Genomic DNA, 18,522 nt, shown 5'->3' on the forward strand with positions numbered 1-18,522 from the left:
ATACAACAGACCAAGCTGCAAAACAACATCTCCCCATCTCACACCGCCACAGATCTCTGGGCCCAACATGTCATCCCTATCACAGAGGCTGCAGTAATGGTCATCGTCAAATAAACGAGGAATGATGGGGCACTAGGGCCTAACGGGATCCCTGCCTCTGTGCTTAAATCTGCACAAGATTTCTGGGCTAGGATCCTTAAACCACTTTTTAATCATGCTTTTGCCACCTCTATGACACTGACTTCATGGAGGGGGTCAATCCTCTTCGTAATACATTAAAAAAAGACCCCTACAATCCAGCTAATTACATGCTTATCGTCCTCCTAGATCTGGAAGCAAAAGCCTATGCCCGTATCCTCTTGGAGGAGCTGGATACCTGGGCCGCAGAAAAAATAATCCTCCCTTTCTTCCAAACTGGATTCAAGCGTGAATGCTCCACGATGGACAATATCATAGCACTAGCACATCTATCTCATTGAGCCATAAGGAGCAAGCAGCCTCCCCTGTTCTGATGTTTTGTTGACTACAGTGCAGCCTTCAACAGCATGGACCGGGGCAGGTTATGGGGGAAGCTAATAGCAAGGGGGGGTTCCCCCCGCTCCCTAAGGTTATAATATCTATATACTAGGGGTTCTGGTACAGGTAAAAACAAGTGCCACAACAGCTACCGCCAATGTGCCAACTAACAACGAGCTTAAACAGGGCTGGCTGTTGGCCCCTCTCCTCTTTAACCTCTACACTGCTGATCTGGGCACCGCACTGGAAGGTGCAAGTTTAATAACTCCAAGGGTGGACAGAGCATGTCTCCCTATCTTGCAGTATGCAGATGACACTGCAATCATGGATCACTCCAGAGCTGGCTTACAGAGAGCCCTTAATGCCCTCCACTGCTACAATCAAGAGAACAAATTCCAGGCGAACCAGGGAAAAAACCAAGGTCATGTTCTTCAGCAAATATTCACACAAAAAAACAAAATCATTGGCGGCTTGGGGACTTACAAATCAAATTCAACCTATATATATCTAGGTGTCTGATTTTCGGAAGGGGCCAAACCGACAGCTCCCTTAAGACACCTCAGAAACAAGTCCACCAGCGTCACCTACAGCCTGACATGTCTAAGCATCCTCTTACAAAGTCCAACTGCCGACCCACTGCTGAAAGTTTAGAGAGCAAAATTGATCCCGGCTCTTAACTACAGCATCTTCCTTGTGCCTTTGGCACACTTCTTAAGAACTTACAGAGTATAAGAAAGCATTGTTTGTTCATCAGCAGGCCAGAAGAACAAGGCTGAGACTGGAGCTGGGCCTCAGGAGCCCAGACCTTGTGTGTCAGTGAGATGTAATAAAATACTACATTAGGGGCCTGCGGGCTCCAGACCACTCCATTAAATTTCATCTTAAGTCAATCTTTGAAGGGGAGGGACCCCGTGGCAAACCCAGATAGCAATCACTTAAAATTGTGGTTCTAACCTGCACACCCGAGAACTACCATACTCAACCCGGAAAACAGCTGTGAACAGGCAGGTCATGGAACCTCATTTGACAGCGTGACATTGAAAGGCTACGGCCCAGCTCTAGCACCGAGTCATTAGACACTTCCTACGTCCTGAAGAAGGCACATCCCTACTTTCAATACGCTCTCTCGGCCAGGCATGCAGGGAAACCTTTTACATGAGGCTCTTCCCCTTGCCATTCTCAGACTTTAACCCCACCTGGACACAGCGGACTGAGGCATCCACCTGCAGGTTATGTAACTATCGCAGGGAATCTGCTGTGCTGCTGCAATAAACTTGCTGATGAACGTCACCGACTGTTGCTTCCTCTGTTCCGGGCCAAAGGCATCAGACGGTCAGAGAGGCTTCAGATCTGTGCTTTTCTGACAACACGCCAAGGACCCTAGGTAGACGGGAAGTTCACGGATTCCATCCGTATTGCCCTCCTGAACGCCCCTACACTGGCTTTGTTGCGCTACAGGATTTTTTTCCTTTCCCCAGGGGTCGTAGTCAGTCCCCATCGATTACCCCAAGGGCCACATGAAAAGCACCCCTTTCCCTTGCAGACTTGCACCTCACAAGAATGACTACCTTGTATTTTCTATCTCCCTGCACTACCTTGTGGGCCTTCTCCAGTGGGGCTGGGACGTTAAATCAGCCTAGACTAACACTATGATATCCCCATTAGCTAAGCACTTTAAGCCCCAAACTTGCATAGCCAGCAAGATCCCTTGAATAATCAATCATGGGGTAACCAGTGCAAGCAGACTTGGTGCTCGGCAACTGCACATGTCCTATAAAGCACTTTGCACATTTTTGTCTCTCCCTTTAACCCGGATGCAATGTCCACAGCACAGAACTGTCAAAAACTACGGATTCGCATTTACCTACTATTTTTTATTAATCAACTTTTTTTAAACTTTGCTTGTAGGGCACTGAGCCCTTCTTAGAAACATTATTCATCGTATTTTATATCTTCCCATAAGTTTTTAACCATGATCACCAGTTACTGTACTATTGCGAAAGTACAGAGCATTCTGTAGCACACATAGAAAGAGCAAAAAGCCTCTCAGGATTGTTTTTGGAAGGGACATCTTCCTGCACAAAAACAACCCTGCATGCAACGCTGCAAGGGTGCCTGCGTTGTCGCTAGGCAGCCAAAAGGGCGCCAGCGCAGAGGGAAGACAGGAATGCACCGTATTTGATAAATACTGCACATTCTTGCCCTTTCCCTGTGATGCAGCGCAGTGCAGCAAGGTGACTAGCTGCACTGCCCTGTGCCATAAAGCCCATAAATATAGGCTACAGTTCATTGCAGGCAGAGCAAAATGAAACAAAAGAAAAATACTGGAATACAAGGGGTAGATACACATGTTCTCAGTCCGGTAATTAATTCACAAAGCCCCCGGGCCTGCAAAGAACTCAACTTTGTGAGAATGTTAGTCAGCTAAACGTGTGGCGCAAACCTTGCCAATTGTCATTTTTCAACTTATGCCAGACAAATACAATTTCAGAACTCATAATTCATACCCAACACCATTTATCTCATGCTCACACATTGAGCCTCATTACGACCTTGGCAGTCTAAAGACTGCCAGGATCAAGGTGGCGGTTGAACCGCCACCAATGTGTGGAACCGACTGCCACATTACGACCGCAACACTAGCGCCATGGTCTGACCGCCAGCACCGCCAGTTTTCATCTCCACGATGGTCTGGCGGGGCTGGCGCCACCCTGGGGATTACGACCGTGGCATGAATTTTGCCCGGGAGTGTAAATACGGCGCACATGCCTCGGAGTCAATTTTTCAGACGGGAACGCCTACCTTGCATATCATTAACGCAAAGTAGGTGTCCACACTAAAAAGTGACGCATACTCCATGGACTTTGGCGCTAGACGCGTCTAACGTCAGAGTATAAATATGGGGTTAGTTTTGCGTCGAATTTGCGTAAAAAAAAACGACGCAAATCCGGCGCAAACGGAGTATAAATATGGCCCCTAGTGTTGTGATTCTAGCACTTTAAAGCGAGTACTTTGAACACAGTGCTTTGAACAAAGTGCTTTGCACCTAGCACTTTGAAACTTATGCCTTAAACCTAGTGATCTGAACTTAGCTCCTTAAACATATCACTTTAAACCTAGCACTTAGAACCAAGAGCCCTCTTTGTATTTACAGAACATTTTACTCTTACACATCCTTATTTTCCTTCCTGAATGGATTCTGGCAACTTGAGATTTTATGCACATTTATTTATACTTTCCCTGGTAGTGGGTTGACCAAAAGAGAATTTCAGCTACCACACTCCTTATGAGACTGAAAGCATAGGCACTATATATACATCTGGTTCCCTGTAAGAGGAGGCCTGTAAAACTATAAGGCCAGATTTAAAAGGCCCTACCGCCTCTTAGCGCCACACTAGCATAATATTTTTACGCTAATATGGCATTAAAGAGGCTATTTTCCTGCGCCATATTTACAAAGCAGTGCAATTGTAGCACTGCGCCACTTTGTAACCCCTTGCGCCACATTATACCTGCACCAGGTAGGATGTATATAAGGGGGCGTTCCCACTTAGGGAGTCTGCAAAAAATGGCACAGTGAAATCTACAAGATTTCATTGCAACAGTTTTTTCATAATTTTTAACAACTGCTCGGGGCAGGGGTTAAAATGAGCAATAGTAGCCTGTGGCCCCATAGTGCTTTACTGGACTAGCACCATAATTTATGGCGCTAATCCAGCAAAGCACCACAATAGCGTCATGAATTATGATGCTATCGTGGAAATGATTGCCATGGTGTGCCATATTGTAAATATGGCGCGACCATGGTGTCGTTAGGTGGGGCAGGGGTAGCGCAAGAAAAGTGGCGCATCAGGACTAATGCTCCACTTTCTTGTAGATCTGGCCCATAATGTTTTATGGCTTTGTACAACATAATTTAAGAAAGACTTCCTGAAATAAGAAACTGTTCCAGCTTCCCAAAACACTATAGTAAGTAAAATGCTTCCTATTTCAGACTTTAGAAATCCGGAACGAAAGGAATAAGAAGAGGAAGAACTTGATGTTGTGGATACAGAGGTTTCAATGTCCCTACTGGAGTTTAATTTTTTTTCACTTATCAATCGGGTGGAAAAAAGTTAATTCTAAATATACTATCTGTATTCTGTCAAGAAACTCAGCAGTGCAAAAAGAGGAAAGTACAGCTTTGGAACATCCTCCATGCACAAGCATAGGGAAGAGGCCACTACTCAGAACCCGAAGAGGAAGGGAGTGTCAGGCCTGGTGCACTCACTCGTGAAATGCATGGCCTTGTGGGAGTAAGATGTGTTCACAGAATCTGGTTCCCAATTTCGTTCGAAACAGTTCCAAATGTCACACACACAGGAAGAATGAGAATTGCTCATGAGGGGAAAGGGGAATGGAACGAAGACAAGCAAGAACCGCTGCTCTTCTAGGTGTTTTTGTCCTCCAGTCGTTTCACCTTCCATGCCATCCTTGTGGTCTTCTCTCAGAGGTGTAATTTGATGAATGTTTCAGTCTGCCCCTTAGGGTAGTAATCAATAGTTAGTGAATTCAATCAACCATTCCTTTTCTCCTCTAGGAACTCTTTGTCATTTTTCTGCAAACTAAGTGTACCTGATATAACTCCTACCCCTTTTGGAGTTGTCCTGTAGTGAGTTTTCCTCATCTGGGCATCTTTAAGGATGAGTCATATCCTGGAACACAATACAGGGATGTTTACATTTATTTTTTCTAAAGCTTCTATCACAAAACATTCACTTATGAACACAGTATTTATATTATCACCTACCTTGACTTCAACATTTTCCGAACTTATCTATAAAACAATTTGTAATCTCAACAGCACAATTATGTTTTTGCTTGTGCTCAATATTTAGCAGAGAACATAATATACTTTCATTCTTTTAATCATATGGAATGTGTACACCTTGCTCTTGCTCTCGGTTTAACAAGTTATGCCTGAAATTCTTAATATCAAGATTGTAAACTGCTCATCAAGATAAATTTCTTCAATTGCAGAATTCCTGTAGCTGTTCCAGAGATCGATGGTCAGCTAAGTTCTAACGCAGGGCACTTCCCAAGTAAGGTCAAGACAAAGAGTGTCTTCCAATAAGTTCAAAACACTCTTTACTAATTATTTCAAACACAGAGCACTTCCTGATTAGTTCAAGCACTGAGCTTTTTCCCGTTAGTACAAAACACACAGATCGCTTTCTTATAGATTCTTTACACTGAGGCCCATATTTCTGGTTGGTTTGCGCTGCGTTAACTCCATATTTATGTTTTGACGTTAGATCAGTGTAGCGTCAAAATATTGGAGTTAGCATCATGTTGTGGATGCGGCAAACTACCTGGCGCTAATTAGATGCAAGGTAGGCGTTCCCATCCACAATATGGCGCCAACCCCCTACAACCATATTTATACTCCGGCGCAGAAACGACACGCATGGAGTAGGCGGACCCAAATAATGGTGGTAAGCCTGCTTAGTGCCATTATTTAACGTCAGGATCAGACCTGGTGTTAGGGTACCTGTGGACCCATTTCCATGGCCAAACACCATGGAATAGGCCCACAGATGCCCACCCCAAGCCCCAACAACACCCCCACCCACACCAGAGGGACACCATAGGATGGGGAACCACATCCTGGGTAAATACAGGTAAGTAATTTTTTATTTTTTTGATGTGCTATTGGGGAACTACATGGGCCCCGTGCCTGGCACTGGGTCTGGCACTGGGACTTATGGCCTTGCCCAGGGGACACTGGTCCCCTGTGGTGGGCACTGGGGTGGTGGGCATAACTCCTGTCTATACTTAGACAGGAGTCATTTTTTGGCTGCATGTGAGTAAAAAAATGACGCTAGGCTAATTAGCGGCAGAAATTTTGCCGCTAACCAGACTAATATCATTTCTGACCACTAGCGCCATTTTCCCTGGCGCCATTCCGGCCCGGCTAATGTCTGTTTTCTTTTTTACATCAGCGAGTCCTTAGTGCCATCCTGCGCCATTTGTTCAATATGGCGCACGGATGGCGCTATGGAATGGCGTTAGCTTTCACTAGAAAAATGACACACAACTGCATTAGCCCAGTTGTGCATCATTTTTCTTAAATATGGGCCTGAGTGCTTCAACTGATTAACTCGCTGTGCATTAGCGTCTTTAGTTGCTCATTGAATTATTAACCAATCATGTTTTTTTTCTCTTGCAGGTTCTCAAGAAAACAGAACCAGTTTGTCGCATGGAAGAAAAGGGGATTCTACAAGCTCAGTCGCAAGACTGCATTCAGGTAATAATCCTACAAATAACAAGCGTCTGAGTCACCTCGGACATGGTTTACATAGGGGCTGCGACCAAATTGGGGATGTTCTCGTGAAATTATTAAGGGCCTCATTTCAACCTCCGTGGTCTTTTTCCAAGACCGCCGAGGTACCGCTGTGCTGAAGACCGCCAGTGCAGGTGGTTTTCCACGCAGCCAATCATGACTGCTGGCAGCCCTCCGTCCTTTTTCGGACGGAGAGCCGCCAGCAGCCATACTGGTGGTCGGTGGGGAAGTGGAGGCTGCTCCACCGCCCGTCATCAGAACACCGCCCACCGAATCCCAACCCAGGATTCGGTGTGGCGGTGTTCTGGTGACAGGGAGCTGGCGGCGGAGCAGCCCCCATGGATCCCGTCCCCTCCCGGAGGATCACCGGACAAGGTAAGGTGATCGTCCGTTAGGGGAGGGGGTGGGGGGGTATTGTGTGTGTGCATGGGGTGTGCGTGTGAGTATGTAGAGGGGGTGTGTGAGTGCGTGTATGCATGAGGGGGATGTGGTGTGTGTCTGGAAAATGTGTGCAGGTCGGTCTGTTTGCATGTCATTTTGTATGTGTGCGGGTATGTGCTGTTGTAGTGTATGTGTGCGTGTAGGGTGTATGTTGATGTTGGGGTGAGGGTGGGGAGGGGGGTGTATGTTGATGTTGTGCTGGGGGGGCAGGGGGTCCTGCCACCTTTGCGGGGTAGTAGGGGGATCAGGGGTGTGGGGGGAGAGCTCAGGGTGGGGGATGGAGGTGGTGGAGACCCCTGTCAGTGCCAGGGAAGGAAATCCATGGTGATATTCAGGGTCCTGATACCGCCGGTGGTCTGGTGACAGCCGCGGGGCTGGAGACCGAAGTCTCCAGCCCAGCGGTCGTCACCGCCCTGGCGGTCGGAGTGGAGAAGTGGCGGATGACCAGGGCGGTAACCGCCATGGTCATAATTCCATTTTCTTTTCCACCGGCCTGTTGGAGGTTTTACCGCCACTTCTCCCCCGCCCGCCAGGGTCATAATAAGGGCCTAAGGGCCAGATGTAGGTAGGTTTCATTTTGCGAGTTGCAAATTCCGAGTACTAGCGACTCGCAATTTGCAACTCGCAAAATGAAATGCAGAAAGGTGTCAAAGACACCTTCTGCGACTTGCTATGGGGTCGCAAAGACCCACCTCATGAATATTAATGAGGTGGGTCTCAGTTTGCGACCCCATAGCGAGTCTAGGCACTCACAGGGATGGTGGCCTGCTGGAGACAGCAGACCACCATGTCTGTGACTGCTTTTAAATAAAGCAGTTTTTTTTCTTTTTGCAGCCCGTTTTCCTTAAAGGAAAACGAGCTACAAAAAGAAAAAATACCAAAACCATTTAGTTTCGTTTTTAAAAAATACTTTTTTGTGGCCTTCCCTTTTGCAAATGAGTTACCATCCGATTCAGTAGTTTTTGAGAAATTAAAGAAAATCCAACTCTGTACATATAGGAACGGGAAGGTTTCACAAACCCTCCCAATCTCATGCTGAGATCTGATTGGCTGCCAACACTTCAACAAGGAAGTGTTGGCAGCCATCTTGGTACTCAGCTTCAGCTGAGGACCAGAAAAAAGATGCAGAGAAACAAAAGGGGCGAGGGTAGAGTCACCCTGACCCTTAGCTGTGGTGTGGGGGTCCCAGAGATCTAAAAAGCATATTTGTTTTATTTTGATGCGATCAGTTGGTCTGGCGACAATTAAAAATAAAAAACATGTGCGGTCTCCTGCACTTCTTTTCTGTGAGGCCCCCGGGTGTGCCAAGTCCTGGAAGCATTGCTATTTTAATGTGGGGGGCCATCCATCCCCTGCCTGGGGATTGCCACCTCCCCTGGGCTTATATTCGTGGAATGCAGGAGGCCACCCAGCCCCCCGAAGCCACGGTGACCGCCCCCTCTCTGGGGAAAATGTAGGGGGGTCACCCAGCCCCCCTGCAGCCTCGGTGACCGCTACCTCCCTGGGCTTTAAACACATACAGTGCTGTGGGCCATGCACCCCCCTCCAGCAGCCCCAGGGACCACCAGCTCCCGGAGGCTTTAACAAAAGAATGAAGGGTGTCCATTGCGAACCCCAGAGCCCTGGGGACCACCACCTACCCGGGGCTAGATTACATTGGAGGGGGGACGCACAGGCCCCCTCATGGAGCCAATAATGGCCCTGGGGATTGCCACCCCCAAGGGCCGGCACCTGCTATATCCCAGGGTGCCCATCCCAGGACACAGATATTTTCTTTTGCTTTGTGGAAGCTCCCACCAAGCAAAACCAAACAAAGTCCCATTTCTGACAGCGGGAGCAGTCAAGCAGCTCCTGCTGTCACAAAGCAAAGTTTTCATCTGTTTCCCTGCAGCTAAATTTTCATGCAGGGAAACAGATGAAAGCATTGCTCGCACGAGCAGGGAGCTGCTTTTTAAGGCAGATCCCTGCTTATGTGAGCAATGCTCGCTCCCGCAGGATGTGGGGAGCCAGCTAAGACCGCGGGGGCCTTGAGGCTCCCCCACAGTCCTGTCACTCTCTCTCTTTCTCTCTCTCTTCCACCCTATATTGGCATGGAAGAGAGAGATTGTCTTTGAAGTGGTCTCTTCATTGTAGGAGGCTGGCCTGGTTTGTAGTGGGTCCCAAGGGGTACTTACACTCTGCACCAGGTCCAGTTATCCCTTATTAGTGTAGAAGAGGTGTTTCTAGCAGCTTAGGCTGATAGAAGGTAGCTATAGCTGAGCAGCTTAGGCTGAACTAGGAGACATGCAAAGCTCCTACTATACCACTGGTGTCATATGCACAATATCATAAGAAAACAGAATACAAAGATATACTAAAAATAAAGGTACTTTATTTTTATGACAATATGCCAAAAGTGTCTCAGTGAGTACCCTCAGTATGAGGATAGCAAATATACACAAGATATATGTACACAATACTAAAAATATGCAGTAATAGCAAAAGGAAGTAATGCAAGCAATGTATAGTCACAATAGATTGCAATAGGAGCACATAGGTATAGGGGCAACACAAACCATATACTCCAAAAGTGGAATGCGAACCACGAATGGACCCCAAACCTATGTGAGCTTGTAGAGGGTCGCTGGGACTGTAAGAAAACAGTGAGGGTTAGAAAAATAGCCCACCCCAAGACCCTGAAAAGTAGGTGTAAAGTGCACCTATATTCCCCAGAGAGCACAGAAGTTGTGATAGGGGAATTCTGCAAGGAAGACCAACACCAGCAATGCAACAAAGGTGGATTTCTGGACGAGAGTACCTGTGGAACAAGGGGACCAAGTCCAAGAGTCGCGACAAAGTCGAGATTGGGCAGATGCCCAGGAAATGCCAGCTGAGGGTGCAAAGAAGCTGCCACCGGATAGTAGAAGCTGTGGATTCTGCAAGAATGAAGAGGACTAGGAACTTCCCCTTTGGTGGATGGATGTCCCACGTCGTGAAGAAGCTTGCAGAGGTATTCCCACGCAGAAAGACCGCAAACAAGCCTTGCTAGCTGCAAGGGTTGCAGTTAGGGTTTTTGGATGCTGCTGTGGCCCAGGAGAGACCAGGATGTCACCAATTGCGTGAGGAGACAGATGGGGGCACCCAGCAAGATAGGGAGCCCTCACAGAAGCAGGCAGCACCCGCAGAAGTGCCGGAACAGGCACTACGAAGAAGAGTGAACCAGAGCTCACCCGAAGTCACAAAAGGAGATCCCACGATGCCAGAGGACAACTCAGGAGGTTGTGCACTGCAGACTAGAGTGTTGGAGACCCAGGCTTGGCTGTGCACAAAGGAAATCCTGGAAGAGTGCCCAGGAGCCGGAGCAGCTGCAAATCACGCGGTACCCAGCAATGCAGTCTAGCTTGGGGAGGCAAGGACTTACCTCCACCAAACTTGGACTGAAGAGTCACTGGACTGTGGGAGTCACTTGGACAGAGTTGCTGAGTTCCAGGGACCATGCTCATCGTGCTGAGAGGGGACCCAGAGGACCGTTGATGCAGTTCTTTTGGTGCCTGCGGTTGCAGGGGGAGGATTCCGTCATCCCACGGGAGATTTCTTCGGAGCTTCTAGTGCAGAGAGGAGGCAGACTCTGTAGTAGGGCATTAATTATGGAACAGACATTGAGTATCTTGAGGAACTTGGCTTTCTTTGAAAAGTTGTATACAAATTGAACACCGTGTATAATACGGGTTTCCCATAAATATGTGGTTGATTGTTAATGTGAACTAGGTTCCCTATGAAGTGTATGGTATCGGGTCAATGTTGCACATAAAACATGCTTGCTACACCTAAGGCAGTCATAGCTGTGATGGCATTAATGATGCTTCATATTATTCTGAGCTATTTTGTACTTACTTTCAGGCCTGTAATGCCATACTAGTTTATAGAATAATGTGTAAAAAAAAAAGATGCTTGGATGATGTTATCAGTGATGTCATCAATGATGTCATTTGAGATGTCCTCATTGATGTCATAAATGATGTCATAGAACATTTCATGAGTGGTGTAACATGTGAGGTTATTAGCAGTGCATGGTGGGGCACATGCTATAGTTAGCTCTGCTAACTATAACTGGTGAATTTCTGTGGTTTGTTTAGTTCAAAATGTTAATGTTATCACTGATATATTCACCTAACCATCACACTACTTTAACCATTGATTTTTCAGTGAATTTCTAAGGTTTTTTTTTTAACAAAAGCAGATCTATTTATCACACCTAACTATAACATTATTTTATCCTTTGTTTTTTTCAGAGAATTTCTAGGGTAGTTTTTAACATAAAGTAATATTTTATTAACATACGTAAAGCCAGGCCCCCCCCCCACTTTAACCTTTGTTTTTGTCAGTGAATTTCTACAGTTTTTTTAACATAAACAAATAGTTTATTAACATATGTAAAGCCAAATCCCGGGCTGAACAGGCCCTGTGGCAAACCAGCTTTGCACAACAGGGGGCTGATAACAGGGCCTGGTGACCCAGAGGCAGCCAACCCAATGCTGTGCATAGCTTTTTGTAGCACAAGCAAGGTGTTGGCCACAAGGTTTGGCCTGAAGCCAAGTCCTGCATTCAACTCCCCAAAGGCAGTCACCCATGCCACACACGGTCTTTGGTCATTTGTGGCATGGGGTTAGCTGCAGGGCCTGTGTTGCAGCCCAGCTCTTTTTCCAGCTTCCTCCAGGCAGCCAAACACACACTGTGCACAGCCTTTGCCTGTGTGGAGTAGGGGTTGGTCACAGGGCCTGGCCTACTACCAGGCACTGTGGCCAAACCCTGAGGAGGCTGCCAACCCCACATCGCACACAGATATTGGCATGTGCAACATAGGGTTGCCCTTCAGGATCCAGGGACCCTATTCCCTGGACCAAAACATATATATTAAGTGGAGGAAAAGGAAGTGCAGCCCTCTCCTCAATCCTTTATTCGGCCTGGGGACCCCAACCCATGGGGTTAAATACAATTAAATGGGGGGGAGGGTGTGCAGGACCCCTCCCGAGCCTAATAGACCCTGGGGACCACATCCCCCTGAGCCAAATACAATAAAATATGAGAGTGTACCCCTTCAGGTGCACTTTTTTAGTTTACGTTTGTCACATCTCATCATTCTTTTTAACCCACTCACCCAGCTGCCATTGTTTCCCACCCTTCTCCCTCCTGTTGCTTTTTATTATATTATTTTTGGAAGATGTATATAGTTGACCCAAAGTTATTGGAGTGCTTTACGTGAGAGCCATTTTCTTTACTCAAGGACTCTTTCATTTTTATTATTTAGACACAAGGAGGTTAAATGATTTGCCCAGTATATATGGATGCTGTGCCAATGCGGAAACTGGAACGTGGTTCCTCAGGTCTACAAGTGGAAGTTTTGGCCATAATACCACATCCCCTTTAAAAAAAAAAAAAAAACAACAAAGCCAAATAGCTTGTGCAGATCTATTTGGCTTGACTAACGTTTTTTTTGTATGTTGCACACCACGGAGAACTGCTGTGCAACATGACTTAATGTAAATAAAAAGAACACTATAGCTCGGTTAATGCTGGCCATGCAATAGCAGTTTGTTTTGAAAGGTTTTTATTGCTTTTTTGAAAGCCAATCCACTGCAAATTTGCAGCAAAATATTTTTTTAAAACATATTTGGCCAGAAGGGGCCCCTCTGGGACAACCACACCAAGCCTGGGAGCAGGATATTCCTACCCTGCCCTCATGTGTTTTTGTGAAAAAAATTTTAGGGCAGAGGACTCTGAGCCCTAATATGACTGCTGCTGTATGCTTATTGTTGTGGTGGCAGCCAATCAGATCTTATCTCTTAAGATCTGTCAGCTTTGCGGATTCTCCAGCGTGAAATATACAACGTTTTTGATCCCAAATTTCTCAAAAACTACTGAATTTATTTACACCAAACTACAAAAAGCATAATTTCAGGACCAAGTACTTGGTTTTTGCCAAATTGAATGCAGTTCTGTTCCACAGTTTTTGCAGTACCTCTGTTGAATTTTTTTGTATTGTAAAATGAATGGGGAAAACCCATTTTTGGACGCCCCCTCCTTTCTATGCCCTGCTGAACAGATCACCCCAAAACTTTTCAGAAAGGAGCTGAGGTGGATAGGACTTGTTTTTTAACAGAGTCGTCAAAGTGCACCAAAGTTATAAGCAAACCCATAAATGCTATTCCAATGGAAAAGTAGACCGAACTATGACTACTCTGGGGCTCCCCCCACGGTCCCCATTTATATTTTATTTTGTAGGTGCCCCAGGGAAGAACCGGGGTGCCCACTTAGACTGCAGTAGGCCACAGGGGATGGTGCCCCTGGGGCCCCATAAGGTTCGGGGAGGGGGCCACGTGCCCCTCCACTATTATTGGTGTTTGGCCACAGGGACGGGGGTCCCCAGGGTCCATTTGGGCTCAAGGAGGAGGGCCATGCACTCCCTTCCCTAAAACATTGTTTTGGTCCCAAGTGATGGGGGAAGAGGGCCACATGACCCCTCCACTATCATTAATTCTTGGCCAACCAGGATGGGGTCACTAGGGCCATTTGGGCTTGGAAAGGGGGGCCATGCACCCCCTCCTCTAAAATAACATGTTTTTGGTCCCCAGGAAGGAGTTCTGGAGTCCCCAGGGCCTCTTAAGTCTCAGAGAGGGGGACCATTCTCCTCCTTACTTATAATTAGTGTATGGCCCAAAAGGATTGGGTCCTCAGTACCCATTTGGGCTTGGGGTGGGGGAGTCATGTGACCCCTCCTATATATTCAAATAAGGCCCAAAGGATGGAGTCCCTAGGCCACTACAGGTTCGGATAGAAAGCGCATGCCGTCCCCTTTTTAAAAACAAAAGGCGCAGGGGGATGGGGGCCCCATGGCAAACGGTGTCTTGGGGAGGGGAGCTGCACATCTCCCTTCCCTTGAGAGGGAGCTGGCTGTCCGCAGAGGGGCTGAATGCAGGGCCTCGCTGCAGGACATGCGCATAAACTTGCTTGCCTCCCAGGGGTTGCGGGCACCAGAGCTAAGGGGTCAGGGTGTCCCTACCCTGGCCCCTTTTCTTTTTTTCATGTTTTTTCAGGGACTCAGATGAAGCCGAATCCCAAGATGGCTGCCAGTTGAAGTGTTGGCAGCCAATCAGATCTCAGCACAAGGTCAGGAGCGTTCACAGAGCCTTTGTGTCCCTATATAGACAAATTTGAATTTTCTTTAATATCTCAAAAGCTACTGAATGTTTTCACACCAAATAACAAACAAACATTTGCAATGCAATGGTTCTTGAGTTTTCTCGAGTTAGAGCTATTAGTGTTCCTAACTAGACTTTTCTTGCCACAAAATTGAAAATGAAAAGTGAAACATTTTGCATAAGCAAGTCAATTCAAAGCGCCACGGCCGCCATGAGCCCGAGAGTTATTGGCTCCCTGCGTGAATGTCTAGAAAGGATCGTGGCTGGGATGAAAGACAAAAAACAGAGGAGGGGCCATCACACGCTGTAACAGGAGAAAGCGTGACATAGTGTGATGGCCAACAAAAAGTTTCACATAGTGAAGGAGGGACATTTCACAAAATGCACCAATAAAAATGAAGTGTTTAAGACCAGCACAACAAAGAATAAATAGCAGTAGTGGGAATGGTTAAAAGCCCACAGAGAGAATACAACAGGCCAGAGCACTTGCGTTCTCGACCATAAAAAGGGTTCTTTCAGGACAAAGATCTACCTTTCTGCCAAATTTGGTGTAATTCCATCCAGTGGTTGTGGCTGCAGACCTATTAACATATGGAAAATACGTTTCGAGACCTCCCTTTTTCTCTTCCCCCACTTGACAGATCACCCTGAAATGTTCCAGATAGCAGCTGACGTAAGCATCAAATTTGTTTGGAAAATTTTGTGTAGATTGATTAGCCGACTTTTGATTCTTGTTGGGCACAGACATTTTTGGGGAGATCCGTCAAGCTGGGGCCAAGAAAAAGGGTGAGTCAAAACATTTGTGTTTCCCATATTAATCCCCATTGGAGTTTTGAAAACAACTACAGCCTGAACTGCTGGGTGGAATTACATCACATTTGGCAGAAAGGTAGCTTTCAGTACGCAGATTAAGCCCTTGGTGTAAATCTGTTCAGTAGTTGTTGAGAAATTTAAGGAAATCCAAATTTGTATATCTGTGGCCGTGATGACTTTGCGAATAATTAAAAGCTTGTGCAGAGATCTGTAGATCTCTGATTGGCTGCCAGCACTTTAATCAAGAAGTGTTGGCAACCATCTTGAGAGTCGACTTCAGCCAAGTCCCAGAAAAAGAGTGAAAAAAAAGAAAAGAAGCCAGGATAGGGACACTCTGCCCCCTTAACTCTGGTGGAGGACCTCGTCAGGACAAAAAAGCAAAATGTTGCCGCTAAATCTCAACAATGTTGCAAATTTGTGCCTACACTTTCTTTAAAAAAAGAAGCACAGTCTCCCACCACCCTCGGTGGACCAGGTCCCGGGGGCATGTAATTAAACAAAGGAGGGGGTGCACCGGGTGCCCCTCTTGGGCTTGTTTATGCCCTGTGGACTGCCACCTACCTGGGGCATTAATCAAATAGTATGCAGGGGCCATGGGGCCCTGGGGACCACTAAATCCCCGGGACAAAATACATTAATTATAGTAAAGGGGTTCTGTGGGCACCCCATTCCCTGTGGGTCCGCCACCTCCCCGGGGCTTTAGTTCAATAGCATGCGGAGGAGTTGCATGCTTCCCTCCCCTCAGTCCAGGGGACCGCCACTTCCCCAGGGCATTTTTTTGAAAATAAGTTGGGCTGTGCCCCACCCCTACAGACCCGGGGAGCGCCACCTCCCTGAGTTGAATTGAAATAACGAAGGGGGCTCCATGGCATATAATGGCCTTGGGGACGGCCACCTCCCCAGGGCAGGGTCCTGGTATGTCCTGGGGTGACCACCCACAAGACATACCTGTTTGCTATGACGTGGCGGTAGGTTTGACAGCCGCCGCCATGTCACAGCAAACACTCTGATTCCAGCAACGGAGAGCTGTCAAACAGCTCTCACTTGCTGGGTGCGAAAGATTCCTCTGTTTCCCTGCCCGCACCTAGGGCACCCAGGAGAGAAGGCTGGGCCCGAGGTATGGAGTCCCCAGGCCAAGATTCATCTGGGGGCCTGCAAGTGGCCAAATGTCACTAGTGTTATTTTTCAGCACTTGCGGCTCCTGCATTCAACACCAAGGATAGCCATTGATCTTGGAACCCGCATTATCTTAACTTCCAGTGGGTTCACCTGAACTCTTTGCAAGTGACCAATTGTCAATAGTGATTTTCTCCATTTGCCCGCAGTGGTTACGTTTGACAGCTTGTAATGTACTAATTTATTTTTCACTTTAAAATCCATAACTCCTGTTATATTTATCTGATTTATTTCATTTTGGTGTCTAAATAAATATTAAAATCTGCACTTTTTTGATAAATTAGTGTTGGATTTCTTTCAAGTCATGTCATTACTTATCATCCATGTTGGTACTCTGAAAAGCTTAACACACATTTTCTAGTAAAGCCTGACTACTCTGTGCTATACTACCAGGATTGAGTTAGGGATTTATTAGTGTGAATCCAAAGGATCAAGTTTAGGGTATTATGAGAGTACTGCAAAGTGAGTTTTACCCAGCTTCAATACACATCACTCCACTTTCCTACAATTCCATTGCCCATTTCCTGCTAATTCAAGCCTGCATGATGCCAAACAATAAATTACATGTTAGACTTTAACAGGGTCACAAAACCAGTTTAAATACATATTGACCCCAAAAATCCTTAACGTGACACTGGGTGGAAAGCCAGTCAGAGACAGATGTAGGGAAAGAGGGAAGAGAGGTTTAAATAGAGAATTAGACTAGACGGATGTCTAATAGATGGTCCATTTTCCTGGGGGAGCGGTGGGGGAATTGGTGCTTGGAAGGTTGAGGCCTGGGCAATCGTCTACTTTGCCCATGCCTTAAAACATCTCTGTTAAAGCATATTCATTTTTGTCAAAAGGGAAAGGAGAGCAGTATGCAACATAGCTCACTATTCAAGGTTTTCAATTCATAATGTAAGGGTGGTTGTGACCTTCTGCAGGTGTCACGACCTGGCGTACATTGAGGCTTCAGTCATTCTTCTAATTTGTCTTTTTCTGGTCTATCCTAACACTGTGTACATGGCACTAAAAGTGTTATAAAGTCTACCCTCCCCACAGAGTACAACATCTGCAACAACAACATACAACAACAGAGCAAAATATACTTGACTTTCAATGCAGCCTGTCGTTTGTTTTCATGGCTCCTCCTTGGGACCCCGGGATGCATGGTGGACCTGCGTACTCGCTGGCCTGGCTAATGGTCAGCTCCTTTTCTATTTATCAAGGGAAGGACAGGAAAAATCATTTCAAGATTAAGCAAGCGCACGCTAATCCTTCCTGCCAGACATTGATAGACTAGCATCTGAAGAAGTATGCAGCAGTAATGAAATTAGGCTCATACTGTTAGAGGATTGCAGATAATTGGCTGTTTCTATCACTAGGCATACCATCATGCTGCAATTCAGAAGTAGAATGTTTAAAGCAGCAAGCAGGAATTTTGCTTACATGACAGCCTTGGCTGCAAAGGGACTGGGTTAAGAAGACCAAAGGCCAGGGTCAAGGCTAGAGGGCAGAGGTTGAATTTTTGCATTGGTTGAGACTGATGTCTCTACAGATGTGTTGTCCTTTGGTCGAGACTGATGTCCCCACAGATGTGTAGTCCACTGGGAGTTAAGCTTGTGTGGGCCTCTGGTCCAGGATTTACCAGACAGAACAACTCTACTTGGCTTGGGTGTCCTGGGTGCAGAGGTGTACTTGGGTATCCTCTCTCTCTCTGCAACTCTTCTTTGTAATCAGGCTCCTGGTGCTGGGACCCTTCATGAGAAGTAGTCATGTGCTTTACAAGTGGCATATTATTATTATTATTACTATCCTTGATGCGGAACTGGGGCTGCTGGTGCTGATTTTACCACGGGGATGGTGCTAGTGAGGAAAGAGATGCAAAAGCTCAGCAACTGAGCCACTGAGGCTAATCGTTGAAGTTGCAGTGGTGTTCCCTTGAGGTGCAGCGTCGAACAAGGGGTCTGTAGCCGCACTAGCCATCAACAACCCTTGGCAGCGACAAACACAGCACTTTGATAATTCAACGTCCTGGAGTCCGGAGTAAAGTGTTAGTCAACTGAAACTTGCTGATGGTCAGAACTACATTTC

This window comes from Pleurodeles waltl, chromosome 11 (genome assembly GCF_031143425.1).
Source record: "Pleurodeles waltl isolate 20211129_DDA chromosome 11, aPleWal1.hap1.20221129, whole genome shotgun sequence".
In the NCBI taxonomy this organism is placed as follows: domain Eukaryota; kingdom Metazoa; phylum Chordata; class Amphibia; order Caudata; family Salamandridae; genus Pleurodeles; species Pleurodeles waltl.